This window comes from Homarus americanus, unplaced genomic scaffold (genome assembly GCF_018991925.1).
Source record: "Homarus americanus isolate GMGI-L3 unplaced genomic scaffold, GMGI_Hamer_2.0 scaffold30535, whole genome shotgun sequence".
Lineage (NCBI taxonomy): Eukaryota > Metazoa > Arthropoda > Malacostraca > Decapoda > Nephropidae > Homarus > Homarus americanus.
This window is the reverse complement of record NW_024732440.1, coordinates 4193601-4206100: the sequence shown is the minus strand read 5'-3', so window position 1 is coordinate 4206100 and position 12500 is coordinate 4193601.

Sequence of the window (12500 nt, the reverse complement as noted above, 5' to 3'; positions counted from 1 at the left end):
GTATGTATATGTATACTGTATACATAAGACTCAAGACTAGCCAAGGTTCAATATACACCAGCAGATTTAAATGAACCAGAGAGAAGCATTAATCAGGCAGCAGGAAGTAGGAGCAGCAGGCAATAACACCTGCTCTGACCTCCTTCTCCTCCCCTTGATATGCAGATGTGCCGCCGCCTCTAACACAGCCATCCACCTGCAAATTGCCGGGGAAATTAAACAGAATCTCTCCTTCTACCCCCTACCTGTGTGTCTGTCTGTCTGTGTCTGTCTATTTGTCTGTCTGGCTCTCTCTCTCTCTCTCTCTCTCTCTCTCTCTCTCTCTCTCTCTCTCTCTCTCTCTCTCTCTCTCTCTCTCTGTGATTTTTCTGTTTCTCTCTTTCATTGTCTATCTCTATCTTTCTGTCTTTGTCTTTCTTTTGACTCTCTCACTGTTCTTCTCTATTACTGCAGCTCCTCTCTCTCTCTCTCTCTCTCTCTCTCTCTCTCTCTCTCTCTTATAACCAGTTCACTCTCCCAAGTACCTCTCACCGGCCTCTCTCATCCCCACACACCTCCTCTCTCCATATAAGATGTAATTGTTTGTCCTCCGGCTATTTTTCTCGCTAAGGAAGTGAAAATTAAAAGGTAAATCAACGTTTTCATTTTTATCGAGAGAAAATCAAGAACAAGTTTCACATTTGTTCATGAATTTTAACCTCGACTCACAAATTCAGTTAATTATTTAATCTTAAGAAAGTAAAGTTTGTATTTTTTATGTCAATAGAGATAATAAAAATATGTTAAAAATAATATTGCCTTTCTTTCCCCATTAGAGTTAAGGAAGAAATATTATTGCTTACTTTTTTTTTGTTTCATAAAAGAATTATATTTTTTCTTAAACATAATTATTTACTTAACTCCTAAATGTTGTCATTCTCAGGAAAATAACAGGAACAAGGTAAAATATTTATTCCCAGGAAAAAAATACATTGAAAATTGTTTATAGCTTCCCAAAGACGAACAACATTGGGAGAGATCAAGATAGGAACTAAATGGATATGGAAAATCTGGGTTGTATTCGATTCTGGAATATTGCTGTTAGTTGTTGTACACCCCCATATAAGAAGACCATGAAAAGACTGTAACTATAGATCGGTAAGGCTTTTAATTTCATCTCTTTGTATCCAGAGAGAGAGAGAGAGAGAGAGAGAAAGAGAGAGAGAGAGAGAGGAGAAATAAATATCAAAACAAACAGAAGAGGATGGTGGTGTTTTACTGGCAGAGTATTGCAAATAACCTCATAGTTATTCCTCAGTCAGTCTTAACAAAAGACGTTTCTTTCACCAGGGAACAAGAAACGCATTTTGGGGTCTTTCTTATACAAATAAAAGGATACAAACAAAGTCCCTCGACAAATATTGCTTCTACGTTGTTTCCTCCACAGACAAACCCGTGAAAAAAAAACCCACACCCAAACACAGTCCCTCCACAAATACAGCTTCCGACGGTGCTTCCGCGACAGAGAAAACCACGAGACTGTCCCACCGAGAATATATCCAGTACCGTCGCTCGAGTATATACACAGCGGCAGAGGAACTCCTTTATTTTTTATTTATTCCCTTGTGTCGTTCAGAAAGCGATTGTGAATTCGTTTTAACCAATTAGGGAAGTGGGCGCCATTACGCGAGGTTCATCATGCATGCGCGACGTCACAAAATGTTGCTGAGGGAACATGCATAAAACATTCACCTTTGGCCACGCTCCCGCCCACCACCCTCCCCCACCACTACCCTCCTCCACCATTACCCTTCTTCACAACCCTATATCACCACCTTCCCCAACCACTACCCTCTCCCACCACTACCCTTCTTCACCACCCTCTATCACCACCACCACCACCTTCCCCCACCACTACCCTTCTTCACCACTCTCCACCACTACCCTCCACCGGTACACTAATGGCTGATGCTGCTGGTCCTGTTACTGCAGTCTATAGTACAGCTCCTTGGTAAGTCATGCAGTTCTATAATTTGTTCATCCTTAAGACAACACACACACGCACACTCTTACAAACACACACACTGTATATACACAGACCCACTAACCCACAGACCAACTAACACACACACACACACAGACACACGCACTGTATATACACAGACACACTAACCCACAGACCAACTGACACACACACACACATACACACACACACACAGACACACTAACCCACAGACCAACTAACACACACACACACACACACACACACACACACACACACACACACACACACACACACTGTATATACACAGACCCACTAACCCACAGACCAACTAACACACACACTAACACACACACACACACACACACACACACACACACACACACACACACACACACACACACACACACACACACACACACTGTATATACACAGACCCACTAACCCACAGACCAACTGCACACACACACACACACACACACACACACACACACACACACACACACACACACGCACACTCTTACAAACACACACACTGTATATACACAGACACACTAACCCACAGACCAACTAACACACACACACACACAGACACACGCACTGTATATACACAGACACACTAACCCACAGACCAACTGACACACACACACACATACACACACACACTATTTACTGCCTGCCTGCCACATCCTACACAAGCGACTACTGGACCCCACAAATACCCACCACACAAAAAGCATAATTCCCTCCCGATGAAGCGTAGCGTGGGAACACAACAGCAAGGAAGCGGGCAAGCAAAACCCTTCCTGTTTCAAAAGGGTCAGGTACCCTTTGACAAGCAGACCAGACACAACAGGCTGAAGTAAATATCTACCATGACATTAGTGGTTAATCGGCTGTGTGTTCATCTACATGTCAAACAGGCTCAGATGATTTGCATACAATGTAACAACAAACTCGCCTGGAATTTCAGGTTTGTGGCAGAGAGTAAATAAATAATGAAATGTTTCTAGTTTTTGTTTAGGTATATTCTCAGGGAAAGGTAATTGGTAATTCTTGTTGAGTACAGTAAAGGTTAGGCAGAATAAACTTAAATACCGAATGTCGACGTTAATTATTTGTGACAATTTTTTTTTACTGACTTTTTTTCTCTATCCCAAGGTCTAGATGTTTGTTTGGGTTGACTGGTAGTAGAGTCGTTGTATATTTAGTCTTCATCTTCAAAGTAAAAAAAAGTTCTTAAATGACATCCTTGGATATGTATTCAATATTCGTCTGTGATAATTTGATGGATTTTTTTTATCCAAACCTGTTGTACAGTCCCCTTCACTAGTGCGTTTACAGGAGCTCGTCAGGTTTTGTGCAGTGTGGCAGCGTTGTGTTTGTTTACATTCAAGAGATGGAAACTCGCAATAGTAAACATACTATGGAATCAAAGTAAAACAATATTAAAACAAATATCTCAATGTAATGATTTGTGGAATGTATATCTGACGAGCCCCTGTAAACGCACTAGTGAAGGGGACTGTACAATGTAATATATACAGAGAGAGAGAGAGAGAGAGAGAGAGCACGAACTGCCGAATAAGCCTTATAAAGCAAATGAAGTTTTTGCCGAATAGAGAAAACTTTTTTTATTGCTCTAACTCAATGGAAATTAATTCGTATATGGTAAATTTTGTTCCGTTTCATTTAAGGCGTTGTTTACTATCACAAGACAGTAAAATTATTTCTAAAAGGTCTAGGTTAGGTTAGGTTAGGTTAGGTTAGGTTAGGTAGAATCAGAGACAGATAAACAGAGAGAGGGACAATCACACAGACAGACAGACAAAGCAAGAATCAGACAAACAGACAAACAGAGAGTAGGGGAGGAAGGAACATTTTTTTCGACACTGTGTATACACGAAACTTGTGGGGTGGGCTGGGGAAGGTGGTGTGTCCATTGTCATGTAGATACACGGGTCAATACTCCTGTGTTGTCTAGTTTAAGATCCTACCAGCAGCTTGGTGGTGAGTGTTACCTGTTTATCCTCTTTTTTCTTTCTGTTTCTTTCTTCTATCTTCATTTTTTTTATTTTCCTTCAGCCTCTCTCTCTCTCTCTCTCTCTCTCTCTCTCTCTCTCTCTCTCTCTCTCTCTCTCTCTCTCTCTCTCTCTCTCTCTTTTCTATCTTTATCTCTTTCTCTTGCTATCATTTTCTTTCTTTCTGTCTCTGTCTTTATTCTCCCTATAAACTGTATATTTTTCTTTGTTTTGCTAGCGTCTTCTCTATAATTCTCTATCACCTCACCTCACCTCACCTCACCTAACCTAACCTAACCTAACCTAGACAAACAATATTTAGGTGTTAACGAGTGCTAGAGTGAACGATATTTAGGTGTTAACGAGTGCCAGAGTGAACGATATTTAGGTGTTAACGAGTGCCTGAGTGAACGATATTTAGGTGTTAACGAGTGCCAGAGTGAACGATATTTAGGTGTTAACGAGTGCCAGATTGAACGATATTTAGGTGTTAACGAGTGCCAGACTGAACGATATTTAGGTGTTAACGAGTGCCAGAGTGAACGATATTTAGGTGTTAACGAGTGCCTGAGTGAACGATATTTAGGTGTTAACGAGTGCCTGAGTGAACGATATTTAGGTGTAAACGAGTGCCAGAGTGAACGATATTTAGGTGTAAACGAGTGCCAGAGTGAACGATATTTAGGTGTTAACGAGTGCCTGAGTGAACGATACTATTGGTCATTAAGGAGATAACTAAGTTTCCTACTGTAGATAACAATTACGGATTTGTCGCTCTTTTCTACAGACTGTCTCTATTTTTAGTTGTTTGTTTGTTTGTTTTCTCTCTATTGATCTCCATTTCCTTTTGCTGTCTTGTTTGTTGTTTGTTGTTGTTTGTTATTGGTGTTACTGTTGTTGTTTGTAAGTGTTGTTGTTATTGATGATGTCTGGTGTTGTTTCTTGTTGTTGGTTAATGTTAGTGTTGTTGTTTTTTTGTATTTGTTGTTGTTTGTTGTTAATTGTTTTTTCTTGTTTGTTGTTGTTGTTGTTTTGATGTATTTACTTATGTCATTCATTTATGGCAGCAAAATTAAAACAATTAAATAATCATTCCCTTAATTCTGGATCAGTAAATTCGAAACTTGTCAGGATTGTTGAGTGAATTTAAAACCTGACCTGACCTTCTGTGTGATTTCTTTTTGATGTTGACATTTTTAAGAGAATTTCATATAGTTAAAGGTCAAACGTCATAACTACTCATATTTCCACCTGACGTTTGGTATAGATGGTGGAGAGAGTTGTTGTGTTTCCCTTTTTCCCCCTCTTCCTCTTCTTTCATTTTCCTCTTCTATCCGCTTCCTATTCTCCCTTTCCCCTCTTACTCTCCTCCCTCTTCTTCTTTTCACCTTTCCCTTCTCCCCTCTATCCTTTCTTCTTCTCCTCTCCATTTCTTCCTTTCTCCTTCACTCCTCTTCCTTTTCTTGCTTTCCTTTCTTACCTCTTTCTCTACTCCCTTTCATCCTCTTCCCTCTACCTCTTCTCCTTTTCCCTTCTCCTTCTTATGCTTCTCCCTTTCCTTCCTCTTTTCCCCTCCTCCTCCTTTTCTCCCTCTCCGCCTCTTCCCCTCCCTCCCTCATTCGTTGACCTTGACATATATTGTTGTTGCATCGAACGCATGGCCAGGTATTAGTGGCCAGTGCAGGTGTGTGACTCATGGAGGGAGGGGGGGGAAGAAAGGAAAGAATAGGGTGTTTTAATAAGCTAATTCGGGAGGGAAATAGGTTGCATTAATAGGCTGATGAAGAGGGGAGAATAATAGGTGTATATTAATAGAGTAATTGGGGGTGAAAGGAATGGGGTGCATTAATAGGATAACGAGGAGGGGAGAATGGGAAGTATAAATAGGGAGGGGAGAATGGGAAGTATAAATAGGGAGGGGAGAATAGGGATTATTAATAGGGCAATGAGGATGGAGAATTGGGCATAGTAATAGGCTAATGGGGAGGAATATAAAACAGCACCTTAAATCAGGAAACAGATACAAATAATGGATAGATAGGACTCGTCTCGATACTCTCCAAGTTACCTTACTCAGCGATCAGTAACCACGACCAAGACTCCTCATTCCACTACCCCCATCAGTCGTAGCCGAGAAACGGAGCTGTGCGTAATAGAGTCCTTCCTGACGACAATAAAAATATCAACGACCTCCAGAAACGAACAATCAATCGATATCCTGTGCTTCTGGAGTGGTCGGGTCGTCCCTTTGAACTCTTACATATAATTGAATTTCATTTACTATTCTTATATCATCACTGTTTAACTTCCCTCTGGTTAGGATTTGGATAATGCCATTTGAATTTGTCATTTGTTTTAATTGTTTGCTATTTTTAATTATTAATTCATACGTGTGTTTTGTTTATCGATACATTCTTGTTTCTTTTCTATAGGTTTGAACTGATGATGGTAATTGCGAATTAATGTCAAGTTAACTATGGTGTTTCTATGGATTATTTACCAGACTACGTTTTCCAAGTGAGATAAATTGAATAGAGGTAAATAATGAAGGTAATCTAATCAGCGGTGTAACAAAACTTTTCTTCTCACACACAGACTGAAGAGGAAACGAGGTGATGTAGAGCTCCTGTAGTCTTCCTTAGTCCCAACTACGGGGGGGAGGGGTGTAACGGATTGGAAAGGGTGAAAGGGGGATGGATATATAAGGGAGAGGAAAAGGGAGAAGAAAATAGAACAGAAGGAGAAGGGGGGTAGAGGAGTGTTATTTGGGAGAGGATGAGGTGGGAGAGGAGGGGGGGTGTTATTTGGTATGGGGATCGAATATTGAATTCCCAAAACAACGACACGACCTAATTATCAAAAAAAACCTAAAAACAAACAAACAAACAAACATAAGCCTCTAGTGAAACAAACACCATTGACCCAGTGTCGGCTGTGAGAGTGAATCCAATCCTCCATCAGATCAACCAATGATCTTTTTTTTATATAGGTTCAGGTGTGACTAAATTGCTTCGAATTGACACAGTGTCCCGTAGTGCAGAGAAAGAAGATAAAAAAAAAGCACTTGGGGAAAAAAAATAAACAGTTCCTGGCGTTCGAAGGTAAGAGAAAGAAAAAAAAAGGTATCTATATTTTGTAATTACACATTGTTTTACTGGGGAGAATTGGGTATGGAGGAAGGAGACGTTCACAAAGGGTTTACTGATTTATGTAGTAAGTGTGAAGGTGACTACGATTACGACAGCATTTATTTTGTTTCTTTATGGGAGCTACTGTAATTGAGCCAAACCCTAACAGGGGATAATGGGACAAATCTGGGTTTAATGAGACAGAAATTGATCACAGTCGAAACAGTGAGAGGAAAAGTGACAAAAATTAACTCCTAGAAGGAAACATTAACCAAGATAAGGATTGTATAAGGAAATATCGACGAATATTAGGTTTTCGGAAGTTTAAATCTACCCATAATCGAGTGTGTGTGTGTGTGTGTGTGTGTGTGTGTGTGTGTGTGTGTGTGTGTGTGCGTGCGTGCGTATTGTTCGACGTTCTGTGCATGGAGATTAAGAAAAGTTGGAAATTTGTCATCAAACTTTTAAATATTCTCATTATCTTCAACTTTCTCTTCAATCACCACTGTGTATAAATATTATATCTTTTACTACTTCGTATAGTATCTCTACATGAGGCAAGTGAGGTTTAGTATGAGATAGATGATACAAGCATTTACCTTCACTTCATAACACTTTAAACACCTATTAATTTCTCAAGTAAAGCCTCATTTTATTTACATATTTATCCATTGAAGTGTTGTAAAATACATGACTATTTACATTAATTTTAAGCTATTTGAAGACACTTATGAAAAAAATTAATTTCCCTCATTTTGTAGCGTATTAACCTTCAATACAGGTATAGCGCTGTCTTGCTCCCCGGTCCATAAGGTCGAGAATCTTAGGGAATAGAGGAAGATAATGAAGATTAATGTCCCCAGTCTTTGATCCCGAGATCTCAAAGGCTTTAGCTGATACCTCTACATAATATGCCTTGGAAACTTATTTTCATTATTTTTTTTCTTTCTCTTTATTTTTCTCTCTTTCTCCTTCTCCTATTCTCTTACTCTTCCTTTCTCCTCCTCTCGTTCTCTCCCCTTTTCTTTTCTTCTGTTTCTCTTTCTTCCTTTCTCCTTCTATCTCTTCCTCTTCCTTTCTCTTTCTCTTTCTTCATCTGTTGAACTTGGTCTCAGTGTCAGTCTGCCTCTCTGTTTGTTTATCTCTTTATCTTTCTATCTCTCTTTTATCAGTCTGACTTTCTCTATGCTTTTCTCTCTCTTATTATTGTCTAAAGTGGCTCTTAACACTTGTTATAATAAATACAAAATAAAAGTAATTATTTCTTTCTTTCCGTCGACAGCTCAATATCTGACTACCTCACCGACACATTAACACAAGGAGAAAAAATTAGTGCATTGTGATAGGCAGTTACAGTCTACAAGCTTAATTAAGTTGTTTATAAATTAGAGTCCAATGCCACTGTCATATTGTTATTATTTATACGTGTCATTGCAGGTCATTTGCTTTAAATAAACTAAAACAAAAGAAATAAATAAAAATCGTAGAACTGGTTAGAAATAAAGAAGAAATAAGACGTCATAGCAAATCCAAAGCTCCGCCCTTCACCCTTGTCGTCACTAGAGGGTCAGCGTATGCGAGTGACGTCAACCGGGGCCCCACGTACACAGAATCCCTAATGATGATGATGATGTTAAGGATGACAATATTGCTGTGTTAACCTGATGCGCTCACCCAGAAATACTCCAGACAACATCCCCCTCCCCTTGTCCCCCCACCCCACTCCATTTATCCCCCTCCCCCGTCGTGTCCCCTATCCTCACCCCCCCTCCTCTGTCGTGTCCCTATCCTCACCCTCCCCCGTCGTGTCCCTATCTCCCCTCCTCCGTCGTGTCCCCTATCCTCACCCCCCTCCTCTGTCGTGTCCCCCTATCCTCCACCCCCCTCCTCCGTCGTGTCCCCTATCCTCACCCCCTCCTCCGTCGTGTCCCTATCCTCACCCCTCCTCCGTCGTGTCCCTATCCTCACCCCCTCCTCCGTCGTGTCCCCTATCCTCACCCCCCTCCTCGTTGTCCCCCTATCCTCCACCCCCTCCTCCGTCGTGTCCCCTATCCTCACCCCCCTCCCCCATCGTGTCCCTATCCTCACCCCCCTCCCCGTCGTGTCCCCTATCCCCCCCCTCCCCGTCGTGTCCCCTATCCTCACCCCCTCCCCCGTCGTGTCCCCTATCCTCACCCCACCCCCTCCCACCTGTTCATCTTGAGCCTAATATTTAGTTCTCATACTCATGTGGTGTTTCCAAACCCCGTATTTTCTAATTTTTCATTCCCTTTATATGTAATAAATTAGTTACTCTGATTTATATATGTAGTATGTCATTCATGTAGGTCATCTTTATAACAATTATCTATAAAGGTTGGAAATTGAAGGAAAAAAAATTGTGAAGTGAATAATTATTGTAAGGTCTTATATTCTAATGGGATTTTTTTTCCTGGTGTGGCTAAGACGACGTAACATCATTAGGGTAGATTTTTAGGATATCATAATTAATGTAAAAAATAGCAGTTGCGTATTTTCTATATTTTTTTCTTAATCTTAGAAAACTGAATGATGAAAAATTTAATTGACATTTCTTTCTTTTTTTTTAATCATAGAATTAAATATTAGAAAAAAAATCATCACTTCATGTTATTTTATTTATATTTTCTTTTTATCTTTAGTTAATTCTTGGATAAAAATAAAAGTAAAAAATGGTTCAGCGTTTCAAGTGTCATATTTTTTCACGACTTGCAAAAATAATCTTGAAAAAATAAAATGTTTGCTTCTCTCACGTGTAATGTAGTCTTTCAGGGGGATGTATTATAATAAAGGTGTTAGAGAAGGTAAAATCTCTCTGGCGTTATCTTGTGACTTAATTAACATATTGTCTACACCTCATTAGTTAACTGTATTACTACTGACGGAGAATAATACTTGTTTAGTGACAAAAAAGAAAATCCCTGTTCTTGTTGGCACATCCTCTCTCTCTCTCTCATTTATCTTTATTATCTCTCTTTCTCTCCTACTACACATTTCTCTAGTCTTTACCTTTCCCCAATCTTTTTTTCTTACCAAATGTTTTCTCTTTATTTTCTTATTTTTCTCTTTACTTTCTTTTCTATCACTTATTTTTTTATTTATCTCATTACGTCTGTTTCTCACTACATTTCTCTCCCTCTCTCAGTAATTTATTTGAGTTTCAGTCTGCCTTTATCTCTGTCTCTCTTAGTCTCTGTCTGTCTGTCTGTCTGTCCATCCCGTTGACGATCTAGGTCATGAGATCAACTAAGTGTTAATAGCAAACCAACATGTTGATAATGTCAGTAAAATGTGTGTATGAAGTTCTAGTATTGGAATTGAGACGCGTCATGTGTGTGTATGTCTGTCGTGTAAATCTATTTATTAATAGATGTGGTGAACTGAAATTGACTCTGTATGTCTGTGTATGTCTCCTTCGCTGTATCTATCTCTATCTGTTCTTTTGTCAATTTATGTCATTCGTATTTCTTAACTTTTTTCTGTGTGTGTGTGTGTGTGTGTGTGTGTGTGTGTGTGTGTGTGTGTGAACAATGGACTGAGAGGGATAATGTTCTTCCTGGTCGTCCTCACTAACAAGAAAGACCTCGTTAAAATACTTACGCCCAAATAACCATTTTTCTCTGACTCGCTCAAGAAAAAATTGGCTGCTTAGCTTCCTTTGAGGATCTCTCTTCTCTATATATATATATATATATATATATATATATATACACAGGGTGAGCATATAAAGTTTCCCTGATTATGAAAGATCATATCTCGAAGACCATTCTAGATAGAAACATCAATGTTGTAGCATTGTGTAGACGAATTAATAGATTTTTTTTCATGCATATTTTAAGCTGCAAAAAACTGTATGTTTGTACCTAGCATATGTTTTGTGTAATAAATGTTTGTAATCAGGGAAAGACTTTATGCTCACCCTGTATATATATATATATATACCCATATATATATATATATATATATATATATACATATATATATATATATATATATATATATATATATATATATATATATATATATATGTATGTGTGTGTGTGTATGTGTGTATGTGTGTATGTGTGTATGTGTGTGTGTATGTGTGTGTATGTATGTACAGTACATCTCTTGTTTTTTTACTTCACAATACTGTTCCCATCTCGCCATCTATATATGCTTTCCTCTATATATCCATCATCTTTAATATCATTAATATCTTTCATACAGAAAAAAATTCTTCCAATTTGTTTTGTAAAAGGAATCAAGTCCTTTTTTTGCGTCATAATGGTGAAAAAATAATTTAGGTCACACAACATGATAAAAATCTTATTTGTATTAAAGAGGCGAGGAAAAAACACGTTTCTGTTGTAAAAAAAAAATCCTCGATTATGCTGTACAAGCGGAAAACCTAATTTGTGCCGTATAGGTGAAAAAGAAATAGTTCGTAGAGAGTGAACCTGGGCAACTGGTACAAGAAGACTAGATAGTGCACTTTTTACCCGTTAGCTGGGGGGAGCGAGGGAGGGCCTGTGAGGAATGTTTTTTATAAGGGTGGTGTTTGTTAGGAAGTGTGTACGTGTGTGTGCGTGTGTGTGTGTTATATATATATGTGTGTGTGTGTGTGTGTGTGTGTGTTGTGTGTGTATTGTGTGTGTGTATGTGTGTTTTACACTAAATAAGGGTAATTATCCATAAGAGAAAACTTCTATGTATTTATCGTTTTGGGGAACTTCTGACTGGCCGTAAACGATTAAGCAGATCATAAAAATATATAAATTAATAGTTTCATGAAAAATAACGTAACGTAACCTGACTTATTCTACTTTGCTATCTTATTGTGAACGACGCCCTAATGAAACAAGAGCAAATTATATATATATATATATATATATATATATATATATATATATATATATATATATATATATATATATATATATATATATATATATATATATATATATATATATATATATATATATATATATATATATATATATATATATATATATATATATATATATATATATATATATATATATATATATATATATATATATATATATATATATATATATATATATATATATATATACTGTATATAATGCTTTCCATAAAGACACACCCTGCCTGATCCTGTGACTCTCTACTATGCAATATACTCCGTCATCAAAACAAAAGCCGGCAACTCGTAAGTAGTGCAGTTGCCATGTCACAAATAAACACCTCCATCTGGGCCAAGCTGGGCTGAGCTAAATCACGCCCAGGATCCTCTAAGCTTCGCACGTTACGTTTTCCCCGAGACTGGAGATGTGAGGACGCACCTGCCTAAACCACTTATAGACACTAAGCAAAACAGAGGCGAAGAGG